Source organism: Schistocerca serialis, unplaced genomic scaffold (assembly GCF_023864345.2).
Source record: "Schistocerca serialis cubense isolate TAMUIC-IGC-003099 unplaced genomic scaffold, iqSchSeri2.2 HiC_scaffold_1393, whole genome shotgun sequence".
Classification (NCBI taxonomy): Eukaryota; Metazoa; Arthropoda; class Insecta; order Orthoptera; family Acrididae; genus Schistocerca; species Schistocerca serialis.
Genome location: NW_026047617.1, coordinates 13375414 through 13389963, shown reverse-complemented (window position 1 = coordinate 13389963; position 14550 = coordinate 13375414).

The window sequence follows — 14550 nt, the reverse complement described above, 5'->3', positions numbered from 1 at the left end:
TCACAGGAATGGATTCAAAACATAGATAGTAAGAAGATCAGTTTTCTTGTACTTAAGTCGGCATTGCGCCTTTTGTATTTAATTCGATGGAATTTCTGTGTTTCATCGACAATAAGAAGGTCGGAGGGTACGGTAAACCTGAAGTGAAGCATCGGAATCTATAACTAGTGCCACAGGAATTGTTCAAGACATAGACAGTACGAAGACTCAGTTTTCTTGTACTTAAGTCGGCATTGAGCCTTTTGTATTTAATTCCGATTCAATTTCTGTGTTTCGTAGTCAATAAGAAGGTCAGAGGGATACAGTAAACCTACAGTGAAGCATCGGAATCTATAACTAGTGTCATAGGAATGGTTCAAAACATAGACCGTATGAAGAGTCAGTTTTCTTGTACTTAAGTCGGCATCGTGTATTTTGTATTTAAGTCCGATGCAATATATGTGTTTCATCGTCAATAAGAAGGTCAGAGGCATACAGTAACCTGAAGTCAAGCATCGGAATCTATAACTAGTGTCACAGGAATTGTTCAAAACATTGCGGGTAAGAAAAGTCAGTTTTCTTGTACTTAAGTCGGCATTGTGCCTTTTGTATTTAATTCCGATGCAATCTCTGTGTTTCATTGTAAATAAGAAGGTCAGAGGGATACAGTAAACCTGCAGTGAAGAATCGCAATCTATAACTAGTGTCACATGAATGGTTCAAAACATAGACAGTAAGAAGCGTCAGTTTCTTTGAAGTCGGCATTGTGCCTTTTGTATTTAATTCCGATGCTATTTCTGTGTTTCATCGTCAATAAGAAGGTCAGAGGTATACAGTAAACCTAAAGTGAAGCATCGGAATCTATAATTAGTGTCACAGGTATGGTTCAAAACATAAACAGTAAGAAGAGTCCGTTTTCTTGTACTTAAGTCGGCATTGTGCCTTTTGTATTTAATTCCGATGCAATTTCTGTGTTTCATCGTCAATATGAAGGTCAGAGGGATACACTAATCGTGAAGTGAAGCATCGGAATCTATAACTAGTGTCACAGGAATGGTTCAAAACATAGACAGTAAGAAGAGTCAGTTTTCTTCTACTTAAGTCGGCATTATGCCTTTTGTATTTAATTCCGATGCAATTTCTGTGTTTCATCGTCAATAAGAAGGTCAGGGGCATACAGTAAACCTGAAGTGAAGCATCGGAATCTATAACTAGTGTCACAGGAATTGTTCAAAGCATAGACATTAAGAAGAGTCAGTTATCTTGTACTTAAGTCGGCATTGTGCGTTTTATATTTAATTCCGAAGCAATTTCTGAGTTTCATCGTCAAGAAGAGGGTCAGAGGGATACAGTAAACCTAAAGTGAAGCATCGGAATCTATAACTAGTGTCACAGAAATGGCTCAAAACATAGACAGTATGAAGAGTCAGTTTTCTAGGACTTAAGTCGGCATTGTGCCGTTTGTAATTAATTCCGATGCAATTTCTGTGTTTCATCGTCAATAACAAGGTCAGAGGGATACAGTAAACCTGAAGTGAAGCATCGGAATCTATAACTAGTGTCACAGGAATGGTTCAAATCATAGTCAGTAAGAAGAGTCAGTTATCTTGTACTTAAGTCGGCATTGTGCGTTTTGTATTTAATTCCGAAGCAATATCTGAGTTTCATCGTCAAGAAGAGGGTCAGAGGGATACAGTAAACCTAAAGTAAAGCATCGTAATCTATATCTAGTGTCACAGGAATGGTTCAAAACATAGACAGTAAGATGAGTCACTTTTCTTGTACTTAAGTCGGCATTGTGCCTTTTGTATTTAATTCCGAAGCAATTTCTGTGTTTCATCGTCAATAAGATGGTCAGAGGGATACAGTAAACCTGAAGTGAAGCATCGGAATCTATAACTAGTGTCACAGGAATGGTTCAAAACATAGACAGTATGTAGAGTCAGCTTTCTTGTACTTAAGTCGGCATTGTGCCTTTTGTATTTAACTCCGATGCAATTTTTGTCTTTCATCGTCAATAAGAAGGTCAGAGGCATACAGTAAACCTGAAGTGAAGCATCGGATTCTATAACTAGTGTCACAGGTATGGTTCAAAACATAGACAGTAAGAAGAATCAGTTTTCTTGTACTTAAGTCGGCATTGTGCCTTTTGTATTTAATTCCGATGCAATTTCAATGATTAAACGTCAATAAGAAGGTCAGAGGGATATAGTGAACCTGAAGTGAAGCATCGGATTCTATAACTAGTGTCACAGGAATTGTTCAAAACATAGACAGTAAGAAGAGTCAGTTATCTTGTACTTAAGTCGGAATTGTGCCTTTTGTATTTAATTCCGATTCAATTTCTGTGTTTCATCGTCATTAAGAAGGTCAGAGGGATACAGTAAACCTACAGTGAAGCATCCGAATCTATAACTAGTGTCACATGAATGGTTCAAAGCATAGACGGTAAGAAGAGTCAGTTATCTTGTACTTAAATCGCCATTGTGCCTTTTGTATTTAATTCCGATGCAATTTCTGTGTTTCATCGTCAATAAGAAGGTCAGAGGTATACAGTAAACCTGAAGTAAAGCATCGGAATCTATAACTAGTGTCACAGGAATGGTTCAAAACATAGACAGTATGAAGAGTCAGTTTTCTTGTACTTAAGTCGGCATGGTGCCTTTTGTATTTAATTCCGATCCAATTTCTGTGTTTCATCGTCAATAAGAAGGTCAGAAGCATACAGTAAACCTGAAGTGAAGCATCGGAATCTATAATTTGGTCACAGGAATGCTTCAAAACATAGACAGTAAGAAGATCAGTTTTCTTGTACTTAAGTCGGCATTGTGCCTTTTGTATTTAATCCGATGCAATTTCTGTGTTTCATCGTCAATAAGAAGGTCGGAGGGATACGGTAAACCTGAAGTGAAGCATCGGAATCTATAACTAGTGTCATAGGCATTGTTCAAAACATAGACAGTAAGAAGAGTCAGTTTTCTTGTACTTAAGTCGGCAATATGCCGTTTGTAATTAATTCCGATGCAATTTCTGTGTTTTATCGTCAATAAGAAGGTCAGAGGGATACAGTAAACCTGAAGTGAAGCATCGGAATCTATAACTAGTGTCACAGGAATGGTTCAAAACATAGACAGTAAGAAGAGTCAGTTATCTTGTACTTAAGTCGGCATTGCGCCTTTTGTATTTAATTCCGAAGCAATTTCTGTGTTTCATCGGCAATAAGAAGGTCAGAGGGATACAATAAACCTGAAGTAAAGCATCGGAATCTATAACGAGTGTCACATGAATGGTTCAAAACATAGACAGTAAGAAGAGTCAGTTTCCTTGTAGTTAAGTCCACATTGTGCCTTTTGTATTTAATTCCGATGCAATTTTTGTGTTTCATCGTCAATAAGATGTTCAGAGGGATACAGTAAACCTGAAGTGAAGCATCGGAATCTATAACTAGTGTCAGAGGAATGGTTCAAAACATAGACAGTATGAAGAGTCAGTTTTCTTGTGCTTAAGTCGGCATTGTGCTTTTGTATTTAATTCCGAAGCAATTTCAGTGATTCATCGTCAATTAGAAGGTCAGAGGGATATAGTGAACCTGAAGTGATGCATCGGATTCTATAACTAGTGTCACAGGAATGGATTCAAGACATAGATAGTAAGAAGATCAGTTTTCTTGTACTTAAGTCTGCATTGCGCCTTTTGTATTTAATTCGATGGAATTTCTGTGTTTCATCGACAATAAGAAGGTCGGAGGGTACGGTAAACCTGAAGTGAAGCATCGGAATCTATAACTAGTGCCACAGGAATTGTTCAAAACATAGACAGTACGAAGAGTCAGTTTTCTTGTACTTAAGTCGGCATTGAGCCTTTTGTATTTAATTCCGATTCAATTTCTGTGTTTCGTAGTCAATAAGAAGGTCAGAGGCATACAGTAAACCTGAAGTGAAGCATCGGAATCTATAACTAGTGTCACAGGAATTGTTCAAAGCATTGACATTAAGAAGAGTCAGTTTTCTTGTACTTAAGTCGGCATCGTGCATTTTGTATTTAAGTCCGATGCAATATATGTGTTTCATCGTCAATAAGAAGGTCAGAGGCATACAGTAACCTGAAGTCAAGCATCGGAATCTATAACTAGTGTCACAGGAATTGTTCAAAACATTGCGGGTAAGAAAAGTCAGTTTTCTTGTACTTAAGTCGGCATTGTGCCTTTAGTATTTAATTCCGATGCAATTTCTGTGTTTCATTGTCAATAAGAAGGTCAGAGGGATACAGTAAACCTGCAGTGAAGAATCGGAATGTATAACTAGTGTCACATGAATGGTTCAAAACATAGGCAGTAAGATGCGCCAGTTTCCTTGAAGTCGGCATTGTGCCTTTTGTATTTAATTCCGATGCAATTTCTGTGTTTCATCGTCAATATGAAGGTCAGAGGGATACACTAATCGTGAAGTGAAGCATCGGAATCTATAACTAGTGTCACAGGAATGGTTCAAAACATAGACAGTAAGAAGAGTCAGTTTTCTCCTACTTAAGTCGGCATTATGCCTTTTGTATTTAATTCCGATGCAATTTCTGTGTTTCATCGTCAATAAGAAGGTCAGAGGCATACAGTAAACCTGAAGTGAAGCATCGGAATCTATAACTAGTGTCACAGGAATTGTTCAAAGCATAGACATTAAGAAGAGTCAGTTATATGGTACTTAAGTCGGCATTGTGCGTTTTATATTTAATTCCGAAGCAATTTCTGAGTTTCATCGTCAAGAAGAGGGTCAGAGGGATACAGTAAACCTGAAGTAAAGCATCGTAATCTATATCTAGTGTCACATTAATGGTTCAAAGCATAGACAGTAAGAAGAGTCACTTTTCTTGTACTTAAGTCGGCATTGAGCCTTTTGTATTTAATTCCGAAGCAATTTCTGTGTTTTATCGTCAATAAGATGGTCAGAGGGATACAGTAAACCTGAAGTGAAGCATCGGAATCTATAACTAGTGTCACAGGAATGGTTCAAAACATAGACAGTATGTAGAGTCAGCTTTCTTGTACTTAAGTTGGCATTGTGCCTTTTGTATTTAACTCCGATGCAATTTCTGTCTTTCATCGTCAATAAGAAGGTCAGAGGCATACAGTAAATCTGAAGTGAAGCTTCAAAATCTATAACTAGTGTCACAGGAATGGTTCAAAACATAGACAGTAAGAAGAATCAGTTTTCTTGTACTTAAGTCGGCATTGTGCCTTTTGTTTTTAATTCCGAAGCAATTTCAGTGATTAAACGTCAATAAGAAGGTCAGAGGGATATAGTGAACCTGAAGTGAAGCATCGGATTCTATAACTATTTTCACAGGAATGGTTCAAAACATAGACAGTAAGAAGATCAGTTTTCTTGAACTTAAGTCGGCATTGTGCCTTTTGTATTTAATCCGATGCAATTTCTGTGTTTCATCGTCAATAAGAAGGTCGGAGGGATACGGTAAACCTGAAGTGAAGCAATGGAATCTATAACTAGTGTCACAGGAATTGTTAAAAGCATAGACAGTAAGAAGAGCCAGTTTTCTTGTACTTAAGTCAGAATTATGCCTTTTGTATTTAATTCCCATTCAATTTCGGTGCTTCATCGCCAATAAGAAGGTCAGAGGGATACAGTAAACCTACAGTGAAGCATCGGAATCTATAACTAGTGTCACATGAATGGTTCAAAGCATAGACAGTAAGAAGAGTCAGTTATCTTGTACTTAAATCGCCATTGTGCGTTTTGTATTTAATTCCGATGCAATTTCTGTGTTTCATCGTCAATAAGAAGGTCAGAGGTATACAGTAAACCTGAAGTGAAGCATCGGAATCTACAATTAGTGTCACAGGTATGGTTCAAAACATAGACAGTATGAAGAGTCAGTTATCTTGTACTTAAGTCGGCATTGTGCCTTTTGTATTTAATTCCGATGCAATTTCAGTGACTCTTCGTCAATAAGAAGGTCAGAGGGATATAGTGAACCTGAAGTGAAGCATCGGATTCTATAACTAGTGTCACAGGAATGGTTCAAAACATAGACAGTAAGAAGATCAGTTTTCTTGTACTTAAGTCGGCATTGTCCCTTTTGTATTTAATCCGATGGAATTTCTGTGTTTCATCGTCAATAAGAAGGTCAGAGGGATACAGTAAACCTGAAGTAAAACATCGGAATCTATAAGTAGTGTCACAGGAATGGTTCAAAACAAAGACAGTATGAAGAGTCAGTTTTCTTGCACTTAAGTCGGCATGGTGCCTTTTGTATTTAATTCCGATCCAATTTCTGTGTTTCATCGTCAATAAGAAGGTCAGAAGCATACAGTAAACCTGAAGTGAAGCATCGGAATCTATAACTAGTGTCACAGGAATGGTTCAAAACATAGACAGTAAGAAGAGTCAGTTTTCTTGTACTTAAGTCGGCATTGTGCCTTTTGTATTTAATTCCGATGTAATTTCAGTGACTCATCGTCAATAAGAAGGTCAGAGGGATATAGTGAACCTGAAGTGAAGCATCGGATTCTATAACTTGTGTCACAGGAATGCTTCAAAACATAGACAGTAAGAAGATCAGTTTTCTTGTACTTAAGTCGGCATTGTGCCTTTTGTATTTAATCCGATGCAATTTCGGTGTTTGATCGTCAATTAGAAGGTCGGAGGGATACGGTAAACCTGAAGTGAAGCATCAGAATCTATAACTAGTGTCACAGGCATTGTTCAAAACATAGACAGTAAGAAGAGTCAGTATTCTTGTACTTAAGTCGGCATTGTGCCTTTTGTATTTAATTCCGATTCTATTTCTGTGTTTCATCGTCAATAAGAAGGTCAGAGGGATACAGTAAACCTACTGTGAAGCATCGGAACCTATAACTAGTGTCACAGGTATGGTTCAAAACATAGACAGTAAGAAGAGTCAGTTTTCTTGTACTTAAGTCGGCATTGTGCCGTTTGTAATTGATTCCGATGCAATTTCTGTGTTTCATCGTCAATAAGAAGGTCAGAGGGATACAGTAAACCTGAAGTGAAGCATCGGAATCTATAACTACTGTCACAGGAATGGTTCAAAACATAGACAGTAAGAAGAGTCAGTTATCTTGTACTTAGGTCGGCATTGTGCCTTTTGTATTTAATTCCGAAGCAATTTCTGTGTTTCATCGTCAATAAGAAGGTCAGAGGGATACAGTAAACCTGCAGTGAAGAATCGGAATGTATAACTAGTGTCACATGAATGGTTCAAAACATAGGCAGTAAGATGCGTCAGTTTCCTTGAAGTCGGCATTGTGCCTTTTGTATTTAATTCCGATGCAATTTCTGTGTTTCATCGTCAATAAGAAGGTCAGAGGGACACTGTAATCGTGAAGTGAAGCATCGGAATCTATAACTAGTGTCACAGGAATGGTTCAAAACATAGACAGTAAGAAGAGTCAGTTTTCTTCTACTTAAGTCGGCATTGTGCCTTATCTATTTAATTCCGATGCAATTTCTGTGTTTTATCGTCAATAAGAAGGTCAGAGGCATACAGTAAACCTGAAGTGAAGCATCGGAATCTATAACTAGTGTCACAGGAATTGTTCAAAACATTGACAGTAAGAAGAGTCAGTTTTCTTGTACTTAAGTCGGCATTGTGCCTTTTGTATTTAATTCCGATGCAATTTCTGTGTTTCATCGTCAATAAGAAGGTCAGAGGGATACAGTAAACCTGCAGTGAAGAATCGGTATCTATAACTAGTGTCACATGAATGGTTCAAAACATAGACAGTAAGAAGTGTCAGGTTCCTTGAAGTCGGAATTGTGCCTTTTGTATTTGATTCCGATGCAATTTCTGTGTTTCATCGTCAACAAGAAGGTCAGAGGTATACAGTAAACCTGAAGTGAAGCATCGGAATCTATAACTAGTGTCACTGGTATGGTTCAAAACATAGACAGTAAGAAGAGTGAGTTTTCTTGTACTTAAGTCGGCACTGTGCTTTTTTTGTATTTCATTCCGATGCAATTTCTGTGTTTCATCGTCAATAAGAAGGTCAGAGGGATACAGTAAACCTGAAGTGAAGAGTCGGAATCTCTAACTAGTGTCACAGGAATGGTTCAAAACATAGACAGTAAGAAGAGTCAGTTTTCTTGTACTTAAATCGGCATTGTGCCTTTTCTATTTAATTCCGATGCAATTTCTGTGTTTCATCGTCAGTAAGAAGGTCAGAGGGATACAGTAAACCTGAAGGGAAGCATCGGAATCTATAACTAGTGTCACAGGAATGGTTCAAAACATAGACAGTAAGAAGAGTTAGTTTCCTTGTACTTAAGTCGGCATTGTGCGTTTTGTATTCAATTCCGATGCAATTTCTGTGTTTCATCGTCAATAAGAAGGTCAGAGGGATACAGTAAACCTGAAGTGAAGCATCGGAATCTATAAGTAGTGTCACAGGAATGGTTCAAAACATAGACAGTAAGAAGAGTAAGTTATCTTGTACTTAAATCGCCATTGTGGTCTAAATGGTCTAAATGGCTCTGAGCACTATGGGACTCAACTGCTGAGGTCATTAGTCCCCTAGAACTTAGAACTAGTTAAACCTAACTAACCTAAGGACATCACAAACATCCATGCCCGAGGCAGGATTCGAACCTGCGACCGTAGCGGTCTTGCGGTTCCAGACTGCAGCGCCTTTAACCGCACGGCCACTTCGGCCGGCCTCGCCATTGTGCATTTTGTATTTAATACCGATGCAATTTCTGTGTTTCATCGTCAATAAGAAGGTCAGAGGTATGCAGTAAACCTGAAGTGAAGCATCAGAATCTACAATTAGTGTCACTGGTATGGTTCAAAACATAGGCAGTATGAAGAGTCAGTTTTCTTGTACTTAAGTCGGCATTGTGCCTTTTGTATTTAATTCCGATGCAATTTCAGTGACTCATCGTCAATAAGAAGGTCAGAGGGATATAGTGAACCTGAAGTGAAGCATCGGATTCTATAACTAGTGTCACAGGAATGGTTCAAAACATAGACAGTAAGAAGATCAGTTTTCTTGTACTTGAGTCGGCATTGTGCCTTTTGTATTTAATTCCGATGTAATTTCAGTGTTTCATCGTCAATAAGAAGGTCAGAGGGATACAGTAAACCTGAAGTAAAGCATCGGAATCTATAACTAGTGTCACAGGAATGGTTCAAAACATAGACAGTATGAAGAGTCAGTTTTCTTGTACTTAAGTCGGCATGGTGCCTTTTGTATTTAATTCCGATCCAATTTCTGTGTTTCATCGTCAATAATAAGGTCATAAGCATACAATAAACCTAAAGTGAAGCATCGGAATCTATAACTAGTGTCACAGGAATGGTTCAAAACATAGGCAGTATGAAGAGTCAGTTTTCTTGTACTTAAGTCGGCATTGTGCCTTTTGTATTTAATTCCGATGCAATTTCAGTGACTCATCGTCAATAAGAAGGTCAGAGGGATATAGTGAACCTGAAGTGAAGCATCGGATTCTATAACTAGTGTCACAGGAATGGTTCAAAACATAGACAGTAAGAAGATCAGTTTTCTTGTACTTGAGTCGGCATTGTGCCTTTTGTATTTAATTCCGATGTAATTTCAGTGTTTCATCGTCAATAAGAAGGTCAGAGGGATACAGTAAAACTGAAGTAAAGCATCGGAATCTATAACTAGTGTCACAGGCATTGTTCAAAACATAGACAGCAAGAAGAGTCAGTTTTCTTGTACTTAAGTCGGCATTGTGCCTTTTGTATTTAATTCCGATTCTATTTCTGTGTTTCATCGTCAATAAGAAGGTCAGAGGGATACAGTAAACCTACTGTGAAGCATCGGAATCTATAACTAGTGTCACAGGTATGGTTCAAAACATAGACAGTAAGAAGAGTCAGTTTTCTTGTACTTAAGTCCGCATTGTGCCGTTTGTAATTGATTCCGATGCAATTTCTGTGTTTCATCGTCAATAAGAAGGTCAGAGGGATACAGTAAACCTGAAGTGAAGCATCGGAATCTATAACTACTGTCACAGGAATGGTTCAAAACATAGACGGTAAGAAGAGTCAGTTATCTTGTACTTAAGTCGGCATTGTGCCTTTTGTATTTAATTCCGAAGCAATTTCTGTGTTACATCGTCAATTAGAAGGTCAGAGGGATACAGTAAACCTGAAGTGAAGAATCGGAATCTATAACTAGTGTCAAATGAATGGTTCAAAACATAGACAGTAAGATGCGTCAGTTTCCTTGAAGTCGGCATTGTGCCCTTTGTATTTAATTCCAATGCAATTTCTGTGTTTCATCGTCAATAAGAAGGTCAGAGGGACACAGTAATCGTGAAGTGAAGCATCGGAATCTATAACTAGTGTCACAGGAATGGTTCAAAACATAGACAGTAAGAAGAGTCAGTTTTCTTCTACTTAAGTCGGCATTGTGCCTTTTCTATTTAATTCCGATGCAATTTCTGTGTTTCATCGTCAATAAGAAGGTCAGAGGCATACAGTAAACATGAAGTGAAGCTTCGGAATCTATAACTAGTGTCACAGGAATTGTTCAAAACATTGACAGTAAGAAGAGTCAGTTTTCTTGTACTTAAGTCGGCATTGTGCCTTTTGTATTTAATTCCTATGCAATTTCTGTGTTTCATCGTCAATAAGAAGGTCAGAGGTATACAGTAAACGTGAAGTGAAGCATCGGAATCTATAACTAGTGTCACTGGTATGGTTCAAAACATAGACAGTAAGAAGAGTGAGTTTTCTTGTACATAAATCGGCACTGTGCTTTTTTTGTATTTCATTCCGATGCAATTTCTGTGTTTCATCGTCAATAAGAAGGTCAGAGGGATACAGTAAAACTGAAGTGAAGCATCGGAATCTATAACTAGTGTCACAGGAATGGTTCAAAACATAGACAGTGAGAAGAGTCAGTTTTCTTGTACTTAAATCGGCATTGTGCCTTTTCTATTTAATTCCGATGCAATTTCTGTGTTTCATCGTCAGTAAGAAGGTCAGAGGGATACAGTAAACCTGAAGGGAAGCATCGGAATCTATAACTAGTGTCACAGGAATGGTTTATAACATAGACAGTAAGAAGAGTCAGTTTTCTTGTACTTAAGTCGGCATTGTGCGTTTTGTATTTAATTCCGATGCAATTTCTGTGTTTCATCGTCAATAAGAAGGTCAGAGGGATACAGTAAACCTGAAGTGAAGCATCGGAATCTATAAGTAGTGTCACAGGGATGGTTCAAAGCATAGGCAGTAAGAAGTGTCAGTTATCTTGTACTTAAATCGCCATTGTGCATTTTGTATTTAATACCGATGCAATTTCTGTGTTTCATCGTCAATAAGAAGGTCAGAGGTATGCAGTAAACCTGAAGTGAAGCATCGGAATCTACAATTAGTGTCACAGGTATGGTTCAAAACATAGACAGAATGAAGAGTCAGTTTTCTTGTACTTAAGTCGGCATTGTGCCTTTTGTATTTAATTCCGATGCAATTTCAGTGACTCATCGTCAATAAGAAGGTCAGAGGGATATAGTGAACCTGAAGTGAAGCATCGGATTCTATAACTAGTGTCACAATGATGGTTCAAAACATAGACAGTAAGAAGATCAGTTTTCTGGTACTTAAGTCGGCATTGTGCCTTTTGTATTTAGTTCCGATGTAATTTCAGTGTTTCATCGTCAATAAGAAGGTCAGAGGGATATAGTGAACCTGAAGTGAAGCATCGGATTCTATAACTAGTGTCACAGGAATGGTTCAAAACATAGACAGTAAGAAGATCAGTTTTCTTGTGTTTAAGTCGGCATTATGCCTTTTGTATTTAATTCCGATCCAATTTCTGTGTTTCATCGTCAATAAGAAGGTCATAAGCATACAGTAAACCTGAAGTGAAGCATCGGAATCTATAACTAGTGTCACAGGAATGGTTCAAAACATAGACAGTAAGAAGAGTCAGTTTTCTTGTACTTAAGTCGGCATTGTGCCTTTCGTATTTAATTCCGATGTAATTTCAGTGACTCATCGTCAATAAGAAGGTCCGAGGGATATAGTGAACCTGAAGTGAAGCATCGGATTCTATAACTTGTGTCACAGGAATGCTTCAAACGTAGACAGTAAGAAGATCAGTTTTCTTGTTATTAAGTCGGCATTGTGCTTTTTGTATTTAATCCGATGCAATTTCTGTGTTTCATCGTCAATAAGAAGGTCGGAGGGATACGGTAAACCTGAAGTGAAGCATCGGAATCTATAACTAGTGTCACAGGCATTGTTCAAAACATAGACAGTAAGAAGAGTCAGTTTTCTTGTACTTAAGTCGGCATTGTGCCTTTTGTATTTAATTCCGATTCTATTTCTGTGTTTCATCGTCAATAAGAAGGTCAGAGGGATACAGTAAACCTACTGTGAAGCATCGGAATCTATAACTAGTGTCACAGGTATGGTTCAAAACATAGACAGTAAGAAGAGTCAGTTTTCTTGTACTTAAGTCCGCATTGTGCCGTTTGTAATTGATTCCGATGCAATTTCTGTGTTTCATCGTCAATAAGAAGGTCAGAGGGATACAGTAAACCTGAAGTGAAGCATCGGAATCTATAACTACTGTCACAGGAATGGTTCAAAACATAGACAGTAAGAAGAGTCAGTTATCTTGTACTTAAGTCGGCATTGTGCCTTTTGTATTTAATTCCGAAGCAATTTCTGTGTTACATCGTCAATAAGAAGGTCAGAGGGATACAGTAAACCTGCAGTGAAGAATCGGAATCTATAACTAGTGTCACATGAATGGTTCAAAGCATAGAGAGTAAGATGCGTCAGTTTCCTTGAAGTCGGCATTGTGCCTTTTGTAGTTAATTCCGATGCAATTTCTGTGTTTCATCGTCAATAAGAAGGTCAGAGGTATACAGTAAACCTGAAGTGAAGCATCGGAATCTATAATTAGTGTCACAGGTATGGTTCAAAACATAGACAGTAAGAAGAGTCCGTTTTCTTGTACTTAAGTCGGCATTGTGCCTTTTGTATTTAATTCCAATGCAATTTCTGTGTTTCATCGTCAATAAGAAGGTCAGAGGGACACAGTAATCGTGAAGTGAAGCATCGGAATCTATAACTAGTGTCACAGGAATGGTTCAAAACATAGACAGTAAGAAGAGTCAGTTTTCTTCTACTTAAGTCGGCATTGTGCCTTTTCTATTTAATTCCGATGCAATTTCTGTGTTTCATCGTCAATAAGAAGGTCAGAGGCATACAGTAAACCTGAAGTGAAGCTTCGGAATCTATAACTAGTGTCACAGGAATTGTTCAAAACATTGACAGTAAGAAGAGTCAGTTTTCTTGTACTTAAGTCGGTATTGTGCCTTTTGTATTTAATTCCTATGCAATTTCTGTGTTTCATCGTCAATAAGAAGGTCAGAGGTATACAGTAAACGTGAAGTGAAGCATCGGAATCTATAACTAGTGTCACTGGTATGGTTCAAAACATAGACAGTAAGAAGAGTGAGTTTTCTTGTACTTAAATCGGCACTGTGCTTTTTTTGTATTTCATTCCGAAGCAATTTCTGTGTTTCATCGTCAATAAGAAGGTCAGAGGGATACAGTAAAACTGAAGTGAAGCATCGGAATCTATAACTAGTGTCACAGGAATGGTTCAAAACATAGACAGTGAGAAGAGTCAGTTTTCTTCTACTTAAATCGGCATTGTGCCTTTTCTATTTAATTCCGATGCAATTTCTGTGTTTCATCGTCAGTAAGAAGGTCAGAGGGATACAGTAAACCTGAAGGGAAGCATCGGAATCTATAACTAGTGTCACAGGAATGGTTTAAAACATAGACAGTAAGAAGAGTCAGTTTTCTTGTACTTAAGTCGGCATTGTGCGTTTTGTATTTAATTCCGATGCAATTTCTGTGTTTCATCGTCAATAAGAAGGTCAGAGGGATACAGTAAACCTGAAGTGAAGCATCGGAATCTATAAGTAGTGTCACAGGGATGGTTCAAAGCATAGACAGTAAGAAGTGTCAGTTATCTTGTACTTAAATCGCCATTGTGCATTTTGTATTTAATACCGATGCAATTTCTGTGTTTCATCGTCAATAAGAAGGTCAGAGGTATGCAGTAAACCTGAAGTGAAGCATCTGAATCTACAATTAGTGTCACAGGTATGGTTCAAAACATAGACAGTATGAAGAGTCAGTTTTCTTGTACTTAAGTCGGCATTGTGCCTTTTGTGTTTAATTCCGATGCAATTTCAGTGACTCATCGTCTATAAGAAGGTCGGAGGGATATAGTGAACCTGAAGTGAAGCATCGGATTCTATAACTAGTGTCACAGGGATGGTTCAAAACATAGACAGTAAGAAGATCAGTTTTCTTGTACTTAAGTCGGCATTGTGCCTTTTGTATTTAATTCCGATGTAATTTCAGTGTTTCATCGTCAATAAGAAGGTCAGAGGGATATAGTGAACCTGAAGTGAAGCATCGGATTCTATATCTAGTGTCACAGGAATGGTTCAAAACATAGACAGTAAGAAGATCAGTTTTCTTGTACTTAAGTCGGCATTATGCCTTTTGTATTTAATCCGATGGAATTTCTGTGTTTCATCG